This window comes from Balaenoptera musculus, chromosome 2 (assembly GCF_009873245.2).
Source record: "Balaenoptera musculus isolate JJ_BM4_2016_0621 chromosome 2, mBalMus1.pri.v3, whole genome shotgun sequence".
NCBI classification, from domain to species: domain Eukaryota; kingdom Metazoa; phylum Chordata; class Mammalia; order Artiodactyla; family Balaenopteridae; genus Balaenoptera; species Balaenoptera musculus.
Genome location: NC_045786.1, coordinates 52,395,260 through 52,411,826, shown reverse-complemented (window position 1 = coordinate 52,411,826; position 16,567 = coordinate 52,395,260). Strand labels below are relative to the sequence as shown.

At 36.3% G+C, this 16,567-nt stretch overlaps 1 protein-coding gene and 1 long non-coding RNA gene across 2 annotated transcripts in view; both read left to right on the top strand.

The window, feature by feature from the left end:
• Positions 1-16,567, top strand: part of GABRG3 (gamma-aminobutyric acid type A receptor subunit gamma3) — a 588,733-nt gene that overhangs the window by 200,896 nt on the left and 371,270 nt on the right. The gene's annotated exons all lie outside the window — the stretch shown is intronic.
• LOC118891324 lies at positions 957-14,628 on the top strand. The gene is made up of 4 exons (XR_005018942.1): positions 957-1,147; positions 2,201-2,205; positions 2,742-2,745; positions 14,618-14,628. It is a non-coding gene; the product is annotated as an uncharacterized LOC118891324 (long non-coding RNA).

Sequence of the window (16,567 nt, the reverse complement as noted above, 5' to 3'; positions counted from 1 at the left end):
CTCAGGGCTGTGGGCTTCATGAGTATTGCTGTACATACTCCAGTGGTTAGAATTTCTTTCTACACCATTTCCCCCATCTGGAATCAAGTTTCAGAATTTTGCCCTTGCAAAGTCATTTCCCCTGGAGAGTAGGCCTTTGTTATTGAGAAGGTTCTGTGAATGTTTCACAATAATTTCTCTCCCTCTTCTCCTACTAGGACCATTATGGGATCTATTTTGGATCTTCACCATGAGAATATAAGGATTCTGATTATCAGTTCTAATATGTGTGTGTGTGTGTGTGTGTGTGTATGTGTGTGGTTCCATACCAAGAAGCAATTTTATGACACTGACTAGGTGTCCTAGAATTCAACTCGGTTCTGACACTATCTGCCTGGAGATAACATCAGATGCCACAGGATAAGGGTTCAGTCCCACAAGACTGCCTGAACCCCCACTTCAAACATCAATTGAAAGTTCAGTTTGTCACCTGTGCTTCTGACCAACTGGCTATAGATCAGAGATTCCAAGGATCCCCTTCTTGGGTTTGATTGACTAGCTTGAGTGGCTCACAAGAACTCAGGGAAACATTTTACTTATTAGATTACCAGTTTATATAAAAGGATATAACTTGGGAATAGCCAGATGGTATTTGTCTTTCTCTCTCTGACTTACTTTGCTTAGTATGATAATCCCTAGGTCCATCCATGTATCTGCAAATGGCATTATTTCATTCTTATTTTTATGGCTGAGTAATATTCCATTGTATAGGTGTACCACATCTCCTTTATCCATTCATCTGTTGATGGACATTTAGGTTGTTTCCATGTTTGGGCTATTGTAAATAGTGATGTTATGAACATTGGGGTGCATGTATCTTTTCGAATTAGAGTTTTGTCCAGATATATGCCCAGGAGTGGGATTGCTAGATCATATGGCAACTCTTTTTTAGTTTTTTGAGGAACTTTCATACTGTTTTCCATAGTGGCTGCAGCAATTTACATTCCCACCAACAGTGTAGGAGGGTTCCTTTTTCTCCACACCCTCTCCAGCATTTTTTATTTGTAGACATTTTAATGATAGTCCTTCTGACTGGTGTGCAGTAGTACCTCACTGTACGTTTGATTTGCATTTCTGTAATAATTAATGATGTTGAGCCTATTTTCATGTGCCTGTGGGACATCTGTATGTCTTCTTTGGAGAAATGTCTATTTAGATCTTCTGCCTATTTCTTGATTAGGTTGTTTGTTTTTTGTTATTAAGTTGCATGAGCTGTTTGTATATTTTGGAAATTAATCCCCTCTCGGTCACATCATTTGCAAATATTTTCTTCCAGTCTTTAGGTTGTCTTTGTTTCCTTTGCTGTGCAAAAAGCTTATAAGTTTGATTGGGTCAAATGGGATTAGGTCCCATTTGTTTATTTTTGCTTTTATATCTATTGCCTTGGTAGACTGACCTAAGAATGCATTGATATGATTTATGTCAGAGAATGTTTTGCCTATGTTCTTTCTCTTCTAGGAGTTTTATGGTATCATGTCTTTTTTTAAGTCTTTAAGCCATTTTCAGTTTATTTTTGTGTATGGTATGAGGGAATGTTCTAACTTCATTGATTTACATGTGGCTGTCCAGCTTTCCCAACACCACTTGCTGAAGAGACTGTCTTTTCTCCATTGTTTATTCTTGCCTTCTTTGTCGAAGATTAATTGACCATAGGTGTGTGGGTTTGTTTCTGAGCTCTCTATACTGATGAACAGCCAGATGGAAGAGATGCACAGTGAGAGGTGTGGAAAAGGCATATGGCTTCCCTGCCTTCTCTGGGCATGCCACTTTTCCTGCATCTCCACATGTTCACCAATCTGGAAGCTCTGCAAACACCAGCCTTTTGGATTTTTATGGGGGTTGCATTACTTAGTCATGATTGATTAAATTACGGACCATTAGCGATTGATTCAACCCCCAGCCCTTCTCGCATCCCCAGAGATCTGAGGTCAGGGAATGTAGGACTGAAAGTTCCAACCCTCTAGTCACATGGTTGGTTCTCCTTGCAACCAGGCCCCATCCTTCAATGTGGTTCAAAAGTTACCTCATTCACATAACAAAAGACTATTTTGTTGCTCTCCAACAAGGGTTCCCAGAGTTTTAGGAGCTCTGTGCCAGAAATGGGGATGAACACCAAATATACATTTCGTATTATAAATAACAATATCACAGAATCTGGGAGGGGAGGTTCCTAAAAGAAAATCCAGGAGAGCATTGGGGTGTTGCTTATGCTGGGCCCACAGGGTTTTCTCACTGTCATGCTGGTCTTCACTCAGCCTCCAGTGAATCAGCATTTCATTGTTCCTATTATTTTATGGCTCCTGTGACTTCTGCCCCAAGCAAGAAGATCTCCATTGCTTATCTCTCAAAATGTGCCCATTTTCCGGTGGCAGTTTGCTCTGTGACTTTAGTTCTTTGATGGTTCCCAGAAAGATTGTTGATTTTTAGTTTGTCCAGCTTATTCTTGTCATAAAGCAGAAGTGACTTAAAGCAGAACATAAAGCAGAACTTCCAAGCTCTCTGTAGGAACTGAATCCATATGTCCTATTAAAAAAAAAATCCCGTTTCAACTTCTACCTACATTTTCTTATGTCATTAAATGTTTTCAGAAAACACAATTTTGTGTTGTTTTCATTTCCATTGTATGGATGTGCTCCTAATTAGTCAACTAATACCTTATTAGTAATTATATAAAATTAGTTAAATAGTTTGCTGGTTCATAGCACTGTGATTTATTTCAGGACTTTTTTCATTTATCGTACTTTAGTTACAGTCAGTAATCCTTTCCGATGTGGAAACTCTGCCCTGAAGGTCCACGAATAAAGTCTCGAAATATTTCTTCACTAATTTCCTCTAATACATATTCTCTTGTTCTAATTTTTAGAATTCCTTCAGTTCAGATGACTTCTGGAGGGATCCTCTGCTATTTTGCATATACTTTCTCTATTGTTTTTTATTTTTTTGTTTTTCTAATCTTTGGTCACAGATTTCCTCAACTTTATCTTTTATTTCTTCTATTTGGAATGCATTATTTTTTTCAAAGAGCTCTTTTTGTTTTGTGAATGTCTTTCTTAGTCTCCTGGATGCAATACTTTATTTATCTCTCTGAGGTTATTAATAACAGTTTATTTTATGCAATTTCTCTGTGCATTGTTTCTGCTTCCTCAAAGTTCTTCTTAAATTAATGTACACTGATAATTTGAGTTTACAAAATTTTTCTATAATAACCTTGTAATGTAGGAGAGCAGGCATTATTTTCCTTGTTTTCCAAATGAAAAAATTAATGTTCAGTTTTTATAACTATTATCCCTGTAAAATAAATAGTATCATTGATCAAACCCAAGTGTTTTGATTCCTAGCATGTTCATCTTTTTCTACAATACTACATGACCTGTCTATATTGAGAAGCTATAGAATGCTCCCATGCATGAGCCATGTTTTTTTTTTAAAGTAGTTGCTGCTTGAAGCCATAGGTAATAAGTTTTACTTGTTCCAAGTTTGCTTTAGTATTTCATTTTATTTCTCAGTGAAACTGCCTATAACCATTGACATAGGTCCTCACTTCAAAGACAAAGTTGTTCTTGCCTAGATTGCATACCTCCCCACCCTCTTTTCCCCATACATCTGAACAATCTACAAATTGCTGCGGATGCTTCTTGCCGAGGTTTCAGAAAAATCTGAAGATGTGATTCAGGGAAATGGGAGGATAACCGCTGATTCAACATTAAACACAAAAACTATATTGAACGCTTAATCTCTTTTTGATGATTCAGAAGGTAGAGTCATTCTGCGGTTGGAAATGCACGTGGTGTTTTGGGTGCTTTGAGATGACAGTGACAGGTACCTTAGAAATATTTAGACAGTTGTTTGGGATTGTAGGGCCATACCAGCAGACAGTCACAGAAGGTGGGAGTGTCCAGAAATCAGACATTGGTCTAGGATCAGTGGCAAGAACAGTCTGTTTATAACCTGGAACCATGCCACCGTTTGGATAGGAATAAAGTTCCCTCAGGCGGCTCCAACTGACAGGAAAAGGACTTCACCATTCAGGAAGGCTCAAGACGGAAGTTGTTATTTTAAAATCTCAAAGCAGCTCGCCTTGTCCTTACTTCTTTCTATGCACAATATAAAGGCCTGACCCCTTCTTTTGGATAGCTCATGTAGCAGCTTGTTTTTTAAGGGCCAAATAGGAAAAGAAGGGAAAGAGTCCCAGTGGAAATATGGCTGGATGAACACTGTGCCTCTGGACCAAGAAAAGAATAACAGGACATGAGCCAAGAGTGTTCAGAATTAAAGCTAAGGAAGACTTTCCTAATGGTAAATGACAAGATTTGGAAATTATGGGTAGTTGAGGGGAATTACAGAGATTCCCTCTCTGATGAGGTTTCAACATGGAACAGGTTCTGTTGTCTGGTATATTAGTATAAACAAGATGGCTTTAGGATCCTGTCTATAATTTTGACTTTATCTAAGAGATCCACAGATTGCAGTTAATTCTTTACATAGAGTGATGCCCCAAATACTGCTGTCTTGTTGTGTTATAATATTGTTTGTATTTTATTGTAAAATTTATTTATTGTATATATTTATTGTAAAAACTGCAAACAAGACAGAAAAGTACAAAAGCAGAAAATATCTCCTAAAATCTCACCATCCAGAGCTAACTGTTGTATTCTTCAGAACTCTTTTCTAGATACTGGCTTAGGGGAACATTTTGGCTTAGGTAACTGATAAGTCCAAGGGTATTCCTAGCTTCAGGCATGGCTGAGTCCCAGTGTTCAGATTATGCTTTAAAGAATCTGTCTCCTCTGTGTGAGCTTCATTCTCTGGACCCCACCAGGTCCAGGCCCCCATAGTCTTTACCACCTTCTGTCTCAGGAGGATAAACCACCTTTCTCAATAGTTTCAGCAAAAGTCCTGTTGTTGGGGGTGGGTTGTGCATTCGGAGAGGGACATGAGGTACCAGCAACCCCAAATGAACCATGTGAATTGATGAATTGAAGAGAAAAGGGAAAAGGAGAAGCTTCCTATAGATCAATTGGACATTTGTTTCCAAATGAAGAAGAAAAGCACTACACAAAGTTAATATGTTGTATGATTCATCAATTTCTGCTTTTTTATAGGCCAAATGCAGTGCTAATTCAGGAGACCACAAATAGGCTTGCACCCAGCAGGTTGTTGTGAGTAGGCGCTAAGTTGGGATTGATTCTTCCCTTGAAGGTTCAGAAGATCCAGAGGAGGCGAGGGCAAATTAGTTTCAGCTCATCTTCACCTGCTGAAACCTGGATGTTAGCTGGCATTCTATTCATGCGGTTCCAAGTTTCTTTTTTATTCCTGTTTGTTTTGATTTCTGTGCTTTATATTAATTAATTATCTTTAAAGTGAAGTTTAGCTGATTTACAGTACTGCATTAGTTTCAGGTATACAACATAGTGATTGATTAGGGACTTCTCTGGTGGCGCAGTGGTTAAGAACGCGCCTGCCAGTGCAAGGGACACGGGTTTGATCCCTGGTCCGGGAAGATCCCACATGCTGCAGAGCAACTAAGCCTGTGCTCCACAGCTACTGAGCCTGCTCTCTGGAGCCCGTGACCCACAACTACTGAGCTTGCACACCACAACTACTGAAGCCCACGTGCCCTAGAGCCTGCTCACCACAACTACTGGACCCACACACCACAACTACTGAATCCCATGCCCCCTAGACCCTGCGCACCGCAACTACTGAGCCCACACACCACAACTACTGAAGCCCGTGTGCTCTAGGGCCCGCGTGCCTCAACTACTGAGCCCATGTGCTGCAACTACTGAAGCCTGCATGCCTAGAGCCCCTGCTCTGCAACAAGAGAATCCACCGCAATGAGAAGTCCACACACCACAGCAAAGAGTAGCCAGCACTCGCCACAACTAGAGAAAAACCACGTGCAGCAATGAAGACCCAAAGCAGCCAAAAAAAAAAAAAAATATATATATATATATATATATATATATATATATATATATATTTTATAGATTATACTCCATTTAAAGTTATTATAAAATAATGGCTATATTCTCTGTGCTGTACAATGTACACTTGTAGCTTATTTATTTTATACATAGTAGTTTGTATCTTTTAATCCCCTACCCCTGTTTTACCATTCCCCCTTCTGTCTCCCCACTGGTAATCACTAGTTTGTTCTCTATATCTGGGAGTCTGATTTTGTTTTTATATAGTCATTCATTTTTTTATATTTAATATTTCACATATGAGTGATAACATACAGTATTTGTCTTTCTCTGTCTGACTTATTTCACTAAGCATAATACCCTCCAAGTCCATCCATGTTATTGCAAATGGCAGAATTCCATTCTTTTGTATGGCTGAGTAATATTCCATTGTATAGCTGAGGAATATTCCATTCCATACACCACATCTTCTTTTTAATTGAAACATAGTTAATTTACAATGTTATGTTAGTTTCAAGTGTATAGCAAAGTGATTCAGTTATACATACATATATATATAGAGACATATATATATTCTTTTTCAGATTCTTTTCCATTATATCATATAGGTTATTACAAGACATTGAATGTAGTTCCCTGTGCTGTACAGTAGGTCCTTGTTGTTTATCTGTTTTATGTACAGTGATGTGTATCTGTTAAAAACAAATTCCTAATTTATTCCTGACCCCCTTTCTCCTTTGGTAACCATAAGTTTGTTTTCTTTGTCTTTGAATCTGTTTCTGTTTTGTAAATAAGTTCATTTTTATCATTTTTATAGATTCCACAAGTAAGTGATATATGATATTTGTCTTTGACTTACTTGACTTAGTATGATAATCTCTGGGTCCATCCATGTTGCTGCAGATTGCATTATTTTATTCCTTTTATGGCTGAGCAATATTCCATTGTATGTGTGTATACATATATATATCACATCTTCTTTATCTGTCATTGGACACTTAAATTGCTTCCATGTCTTGGCTGTTGTAAGAATTGCTGCTGTGAATATTGTGGTACATGTATCTTTCAAATTAGAGTTTTCTCCAGATGTATGCCCAGGAGTGGAATTGCAGGATTGGGGTTTTTTTTTTGCTTTTGTTTTTTGTTAATATTAAGCTCTATGAGCTGTTTGTATATTTTGGAAATTAAGCCCTTGTCAGTCTCATCATTTGCAAATATTTTCTCCCATTCTGAGGGTTGTCTTTTTGTCTTGCTGTGCAAAAGCTTTTAAGTTTAACTAGGTCCCATTTTTGTTTTTATTTCCATTACTCTAGGAGACAGATCCAAGAAAATATTGCTGCAATTTATGTCAGAGTGTTCTGCCTATGTTTTCCTCTAGGAGTTTGAAGGTATCTGGTCTTAAAATGTAGGTCTTTAATCCATTTTGAGCTTATTTTTGTAAATGTTGTGAGGAGACATTCTAATTTCATTCTTTTACAAGTAGTTGTCCAGTTTTCCCAGTGCCACTTATTGAAGAGATTGTCTTTTCTCCATTGTATATTCTTGTCTCCTTTGTTGTAGATTAATTGGCCATTAGTGCATAGTTTTATTTCTGGGCTTTCTATCCTGTTCCAGTGATCTATATGTTGGTTTCTGTGCCAGTGCCCTACTGTTTTGATGATTGTAGCTTTGTAGTATAGTCTGAAGTCAGGGAGCATGATTCCTCCAGCTCCATTCTTCTTTCTCAAGATTGTTTTGGCTATTCAGGGTCTTTTGTGTTTCCATACAAATTAAAAATATTTTGTTACAGTTCTGTGAAAAATGCCATTGGTAATTTGATGGGGATTGCACTGAATCTGTAGATTGCTTTGGACAGTATGGTCATTTTAACAATATTGACTCTTCCAATCTAAGAACACGGTATATCTTTCCATCTGTTTGTGTCATCTTCACTTTCTTTCATCACCATCTTATAGTTTTCAGAGAACAGGTTTTTTGGCCTCCTTAGGTAGGTTTATTCCTAGGTATTTTATTCTTTTTGATGTGATGGTAAATGGGATTGTTTCCTTAATTTCTCTTTCTGATATTTTGTTATTAGTGTATAGAAATGCAACATATTTCTGTATTAATTTTGTATCCAGGAACTTTACTGAATTCATTGATGAGCTCTAGTAGTTTTCTGGTAGTGTCTTGAGGATTTTCTATGTATGGTATCATGTCATCTGCAAACAGTGACAGTTTTCCTTCTTCCATTTCAATTTAGATTCCTTTTTTTCCCTCTGATTTCTGTGGCTAGGACTTCCCAAACTACGTTGAATAAAAGTCATGAGAGTTGGCATCCTTGTCTTGTTCCTGATCTTAGAGGAAATGCTTTCAGCTTTTCACCTTTGAGTGTGATGTTAGCTATGGTTTTGTCATATATAGCCTTTATTATGTTGAGGTATGTTCTCTCTATGCCTACTTTTTGAAGAGTTTTTATCATAAATGGAGGTTGAACTTTAGCAAAAGTTTTTTCTGTATTTATTGAGATGGTCCTATGGTTTTTATTCTTCAATTTATTAATGTGGTTTATCACATTGATTTGTTTGCAGACATCTTTACCCATTCATCTATTCGTGAACACTTAGGTTGCTTTCATATCTGACTGTTGTAAATAATACTGGTATGAACCATTGGATGTATGTATTTTTTCAGATTACTGTTTTCATTTTCTTCAGATATACCCTAGGAGTGGAAATTATGGATATGGTAAATCTATTTTTAGTTTTTGAGGAACCTCCATACTGTTTTTCATAGTGGCTGCACCAATTTACATTCCCACCAACTGTGTACTAGGGTTACATTTTCTCAATATCTTTGCCAACATTTGTTACTTGTTATTGTGATCATTTTGATGATAGTCATTCTGACAGGTGTGATGTGATAATCTCATTGTGGTTTTGATGTTCATTTCTCTGATGATTAGCAATGTTGAACATCTTTTCATGTACCTATATCATCAATTTATTTTGTTGATGATTTCCTTTGCTGTGCAAAAGCTTTTAAATTTATTTAGATCCCATTTGTTTATTTTTGCTTTTGTTTCCTTTGGTTTAGAAGACATAAAAATATGGTTATGATTTATGTCAAAGGGTGTTCTTCACATGTTTTAATCCAGGAGATTTATGATTCAGGTCTTACATTTAGATCTTTAATTCATTTTGACATTATTTTTTTATGTGGTGTTAGAGAATATTCTAATTTCATTCTTTTACATGTAGCTGTTCTGTTTTTCCAGCACCACTTATTGAAGAGGCTGTCTTATCACCACTGTATATTCTTGCCTCCTTTGTTGTAGGTTAATTGACCATAAGTTCATGGTTTTATTTCTGAGCTCTCTATTTTGTTTCATTGATTCATTGATCTATGTGTCTTTTTTTGGCCAATATCATACTGTTTTTACTGCAACTTTGTAGTGTAGTCTGAAGTCAGAGAGGGTGATACTGGTAATTTTGTTCTTTTCCCTCAATATTGCTTTGACCATTCGAGGCCATTTCTGGTTCCATATAAATTTTAGGATTATTTTTTCTAATTCTGTGGAAAATGTCAAGGGTATTTTGATAGGGAATGCATTAAATCTGTAGATTTCTTTGGGCAGTATGTAATTAACAATATTAATTCTTACAATCCATGAACATGGTACATCTTTCCATTTTTTTGTATCAACTTTAATTTCTTTCATCAATTTCTTATAGTTTTCAAGGTATAGGTCTTTCACCTCCTAGGTTAAGTTTTTTTCCTAGTATTTAATTCTTTTTGGTGCAATTTTAATTGGGATTGTTTTCTTGCATTCTCTTCCTGATAGCTCATTATTAGCATATAGAAAAGCAACAGATTTCTATATATTAATCTTGTATTCTGCAACTTTAATTAATTCATTTAATAGTTCTAAAGTATTTTGGCGGTGACGTTAGAATTCTCTCTATATAATATCATGTCATCTACAAAGAGTGACAGTATTACTTCTTCCCTTCCAGTTTGGATGACTTTTTGTTTCTTTTTCTGTTTGATTGCTATGGCTCAGACCTCCACTACAATGTTGAATAATGTGGCAACAGACAATATTCTTGTCTTGTTCCTGATTTTAGAGGAAAGGCTATTAGCTTTCCACCACTGAGTGTGATGTAAACTGTGGGTTTGGCATATATGGCTTTATTATGTTGAGATATGTCTCTCTATACCAACTTTAGTGAGCATTTTTATCATGAATAGATGTTGAATTTTGTCAAATACTTTTTCTGCATCTATTGATATGATCATGCGATTTTTTATTATTGGGGTAGTTTCTTTACAATATTGTGTTAGTTTCTGCTATACAATGAAGTGAATCAGCTATATGTATACATATATCCCGTACCTCTTGAATCTCCCTCCCACCTCCAACCCCCATCCTACCCATCTAGGTCACCACAGAGCGCCAAGCTGAGCTCCCTGTGCTCTACAGCAGGTTCCCACTAGCTATCTGTTTTACACAAGGTTGTGTATATATGTCAATCCCAATCTCCCAATGCATCTGACCCCCCTTTCCCCTCCCTGAGTCCACATGTTCATTCTCTACATCTGTGTCTGTATTCCTGCCCTGCAAATAGGCTCATCTGTACCATTTTTCTAGATTCCACATATATGCATTAATATACGATATTTGTTTTTCTCTTTCTGACTTACTTCACTCTGTATGACAGACTCTAGGCCCATGCACATCTCTACAAAACTGAAACAATTTCATTTTTGAAATGGCTGAGTAATATTCCATTGCATATATGTACCACATTTTCTTTATCCATTCATCTGTCGATGGACATTTAGGTTGCTTCCATGTCCTGGCTATTGCAGATAGTGCTGCAGTGAACATTGGAGTGCATGTGTGTTTTTGAATTATGGATTTCTCGGGGTATATGCCCAGTAGTGAGATTGCTGGGTCATATGGGGGTTCCATTTTTAGTTTTTTAAGGAAGCTCCATACTGTTCCCCATAGTGGTTGTATCAATTTATATTCCCACCAACAGTGCAGGATGGTTCCCTTTTCTAGACACCCTCTCCAGTGTTTATTGTTTGTAGACTTTCTGATGATGGCCATTCTGACAGGTATGAGGTGATATCTCATCGTAGTTTTGATCAGCATTTGTCTAATAATTAATGATGTTGGGCATCTATTCATGTGTTTGTTGGCCATGTGTATGTCTTTGGAGAAATGTCTATTTAGGTCTTCCATGCATTGTTGATTGGGTTGTTTGTTTTTTTGGTATTGAGCTGCATGTATATTTTGCTGTTTGTATATTTTGGAGATTAATCCCTTTTCAGTTGCTTCATTTGCAAATATTTTCTCCCATTCTGAGGGTTGTTTTTTCATCTCATTTATGGTTTTCTTTGCTGAGCAAAAGATTTTGTTTAATTAGATCCCATTTGTTTGTTTTTGTTTTTATTTTTATCACTCTAGGAGGTGGGTCAAAAAAGATGTTGTGATTTATGTCAAAGAGTGTTCTTCAAACGTTTTCCTCTAAGAGTTTTATAGTGTCCGGCCTTACATTTAGGTCTTTAATCCATTTTGAGTTTATTTTTGTGTATGGTGTCAGCAAGTTTTCTTATTTCATTCTTCTGCATGTAGCTGTCCAGTTTCCCCAGCACCACTTATTGAAGAGGCTGTCTTTTCTCCATTGTATATTCTTGCCTCCTTTGTCATAGATTAGGTGACCATAGGTGCGTGAGTTTATCTCTGTGCCTTCCATCCTGTTCCATTGATCTATATTTCTGTTTTTGTGCCAGTACCATACTGTCTTAAATACTGTAGCCCTGTAGTACAGTCTGAAGTCAGGGGGCCTGATTCCTCCAGCTCCATTTTCCTTTCTCAAGATTGCTTTGGCTATTTGGGGTCTTTTGTGTTTCCATACAAATTGTAAAATTTTTTGTTTTAATTCTGTGAAAAATTCCATTGGTAATTTGATAGGGATTGCATTGAATTTGTTGATTGCTTTGGGAATTACAGTCATTTTCACAATATTGACTCTTCCAATCCAAGAACATGATATATCTTCTCCATCTGTTTGTGCCATTTTGATTTCATTCATCAGTATCTTATAGTTTTCTGAGTACAGGATTTTTGCCTCCTTAGGTAGGTTTATTCCTAGATATTTAATTCCTTTTGCAGTGATAAATAGGATTGTTTCCTTAATTTCTCTTTCTATCTTTCATTGTTAGTATATAGGAATGCAAGAGATTTCTGTGCATTAATTTTGTATCCTGCAGCTTTACCAAATTCATTGATTAGCTCTAGTAGATTTCTGGTGACATTTTTAGGATTTTCTATGTGTAGCATCATGTAATCTGCAAACTGACCGTTTTACCTCTTTTCCAATTTGGATTACTTTTATTTCTTTTTTTCTCTGATTTCTGTGGCTAGAACTTTCAAAACTATGTTGAATAATAGTGGTGAGAGTGCAAATCCTTGTCTTGTTCCTGATCTTAGAGAAAATGCTTTCAGTTTTTCACCATTGAGAATGATGTTTGCTGTGGGTTTGTTGTATATGGCCTTTATTATGTTGAGGTAGGTCCCCTCTATGCCCATTTTCTGGAGAGTTTTTATCATAAATGAGTGTTGAGATTTGTCAAAAGCTTTTTCTGCATCTGTTAAGATGATCATATGGTTTTTATTCTTTAATTTGTTAGTATGGTGTATCACATTGATTGATTTGCATATATTGAAAAAATCCTTGAATCCCTGGGGTAAATCCCACTTGATCTTGGGCATGATCCTTTTAATGTTGGATTCTGTTTGCTAGTATTTTGTTGAGGATTTTTGCCTCTATGTTTATCAGTGATATTGGTCTGTAATTTTCTCTTTTTTTGTGATATCTTTTTCTGGTTTTTGTATCAGAGTGATGGTGGCCTCGTAAAATGAGCTTAGGAGTGTTCCTTTCTCTGCAATTTTTTGAAAGAGTTTGACAATGATGGGTGTTAGCTCTTCTCTAAATGTTTGATAGAATTTGCCTATGAAGCCATCTGGTCCTGGACTTTTGCTTGTTGGAAGATTTTTAATTACATTTTCAATTTCATTACTTGTGATTGGTCTGTTTATATCTTCTATTTCTTCCTGGTTTAGTCTTGGAAAGTTGTACCTTCCTAAGAATTTGTCCATTCCTTCCAGGTTGTCCATTTTATTGTCATATAGTGGCTTGTAGTATTCTCTTGTGATCCTTTGTATTTCTGCCATGTCCATTGTAATTTCTCCTTTTTCATTTCTAATTTTATTGATTTGAATATTCTCCCTTTTTTTTCTTGATGAGTGTGGTAAAGGTTTATCAATTTTTTTTTATCTTCTCAAAGAACCAGGTTTTAGTTTCATTGACCTTTGCTATTGTTTCATTCATTTCTATTTCATTTATTTCTTCTCTTATCTTTATGATTCCTTTCCTTCTACTAAATTTATGTTTTGTTTGTTCTTCTTTCTCTAGATGCTTTAGGTGTAATGTTAGGTTGTTTATTTGAGATTTTTCTTGTTTCCTGAGGTAAGATTTTATTGGTATAAATATCCCTCTTAGAACTGCTTTTGCTGTGTCCCATAGGTTTTTGGATTCTCATGTATTCATTGTCATTTGTCTGTAGGTATTTTTTCATTTCTTCTTTGATTTCTTCAGTTATCTGTTGATTATTTAGTAACATATTATTTAATCTCGATGTGTTTGTGTTTTTTACAGTTTTTTTTCCTTGTAATTGATTTCTAATCTCATAGTGTTGTGGTCAGAAAAGATGCTTGATATGATTTCAGTTTTCTTAAATTTACCAAGGCTTGATTTGTGACCCAAGATACAATCTATCCTGGAGAATGTCCCATGTGCACTTGAGAAGAAAGTGTATTCTTCTGCTTTCAGATTGAAAGTCTGATAAATATCAATTAAGTCTATTTGGTCTGATGTGTCATTAAGGCTTGTGTTTCCTTACTCATTTTCTGTCGAGATGATCTATCCATTAGTGTAAGTGGGGTGTTAAAGGCCTCCACTATCATTGTGTTACTGTTGATTTCCCCTTTTATGGCTGTTAGTATTTGCCTTATGTATTGAGGTGCTCCTATGTTGGGTGCATAAACATTTACAATTGTTATTTCTTCTTCTTGGATTGATCCCTTGATCATTATGTAATGTCCTTCCTTGTCTCCTGTAATAGTCTTTATTTTAAGGTCTAGTTTATCTGATATGGGTATTCCTACTCCAGCTTTCATTTGATTTCTATTTGTGTGGAATATCTTTTTCTATCCCTTCACTTTCAGTCCATATGTGTCCCTAGGTCTGAAATGGGTCTCTTGTAGACAGCATATATACAGGTCTTGTTTCTCTCTCCATTCATCCAGTCTGTGTCTTTTGACTGGAGCATTTAATCCACTTGTATCATAGGTAATTATTGATATGTATGTTTCTATTACCATTTTCTTAATTGTTTTGGGTTTGTTTTGGTAGGTCTTTTTCTTCTCTTGTGTTTCCCGCCTGAGGAAGTTCCTTTAGCATTTGTTGTAAAGCTGGTTTGGTGGTGCTGTAGTAGCTTAGCTTTTGCTTGTCTGTAAAGCTTTTGATTTCTCCATTGAATCTGAATGAGAGCCTTGCTGGTTAGAGTATTCTTGGTTGTAGGTTTTTCCCTTTCATCAGTTTAAATATATTGTGCCAATCCCTTCTGGCCTGCAGAGTTTCTGCTGAAAATCAGCAGATAATCTTATGGGGAATCCCTTGTATGTTACTTGTTGCTTTCCTCTTGCTGCCTTTAATATTTTTTCTTTTTATTTAATTTTTGTTGGTTTGATTAATATGTGTCTCAGTGTGTTTCTCTTTGGTTTTATCCTATAAGGGACTCTGCACTTCCTGGACTTGGGTGACTATTTCCTTTCCCATGTTAGGGAAGTTTTTGACTATAATCTCTTCAAATATTTTCTCAGACCCTTTCTCTTTCTCTTCTTCATCTGGGACCCCTTATAATTCAAATGTTGGTGTGTTTATTGTTCTCCCAGAGGTCTCTGAGACTGTCCTCATTTCTTTTCATTCTTTTTTCTTCATTCTGTTTTGCAGCAGTTATTTTCACCATTCTATCTTCTAGCTCACTTACCCCTTCTTTTCCCTCTGTCATTCTGCTATTGATTCTTTCTAGTGTATTTTTCATTGCATTTATTGTATTGTTCATCTACGTCCTTTTTAAACATTTCTTGTGTCTTCTCGATCCACATCTCCATTCTATTTCCAAGATCTTGGATCATCTTTACTATCATTACTCTTAATTCTTTTTTAGTTAGATTGCCTATTTGCTCTTCATTTATTTGGTCTTAGAGGTTTTTACCTTGCTCCTTCGTCTGCAACATATTTCTGTTTCATCTCATTTTATCTAATTTACTGTGTTTGTCGTCTCCTTTCTGCAGGGTGCAGGGTCGTAGTTCCTCTTGCTTCTTGTGTCTGCCCCCTGGTGGGTGAGGTTGGTCCAGGGGCTTGTGTAGGCGTCCTGTTGCCTGCACTCTGGTGGGTGGAGCTGGGTTTTGTCACTCTGGTGGGCAGGGCTGTGTCAGGGTGTGTGTTTTGGGGTGTCTGTGAGCTTAGTGCGTCTTTAGGTAGCCTGTCTGTTGATGTGCAAGCTGTGTTCCTCACTTGCTCGTTTGGCCTGAGGCATCCATCACTGCATCTTGCAGGGTGTTGGGTGGAGCTGGTTCATGGTGCCAAGATCGGACCTCTGGGAGAGCTCATGCTGATTAATATTCTCAGGTGCCGGGGAATTCTCTGGCAGTCCAGCAGCCAGGACTTGGCACTCCTACCACGGGGGCTCAGGTTTGAACCCCTGCTGGGGAACCACGACCCTGCAAGTTGTGTGGCATGTCCAAAAGGAACAAAAACACAAATAAAGAACAAGCAGAAAAAAAATTAAGACAAACAACAAAAACCAAACCAAACAAACAAAAACAAACCAACAAACAAAGAAAACAACAAACCAAACAAAAAATCTCAAAAGCCAAAGCAAATCTAACAAAAAACAAAAAAGTCAAAGTAAACAAAAAACAAACACACAAGTGTCAGAAAAAACAGAGAAGAGAAAAACAAAACAAAAACTGCAGACAAAAACTAAGACAAAAATAGAAACAAAACCAAGCAAATGAAAATGATCAAAAAGCTAAATAAAGAAAAAACAAGAGAAAAAATAAATCAAACAAAAAACCTCAAAAAGCAAAGCAAACAATAAAAGCAAATGTAACAAAAGAAAAACAAAAACACAAAAAAGTCAAAGTAAACAAAAACACAAAAACGAGAAAAAAAGAAAAAAGAGAAAAACAAAAATCTCAGACAAAAACAAAACAAACAATAAAAACAAAAACAAAGAAAAAAAGCAAAGAAACAACAAAAAACACAAAAATGACAGAAAAACCAGCAAAACAAACAGAAAAACAAAAATGAAAAGAGCAGAAAACAAAATAAGAAACAACAAAAACAAACAACAAACAAAGAAAAAATAAAAGTAGAAAAATGAAAAATATATTAAAAAATTAAACAACAACAAAACAAAAAATTCCCTGTGGCCTCCGCTATCAGTGTCATTGCCCCCACCATGCCACAGTCAACCCCTTC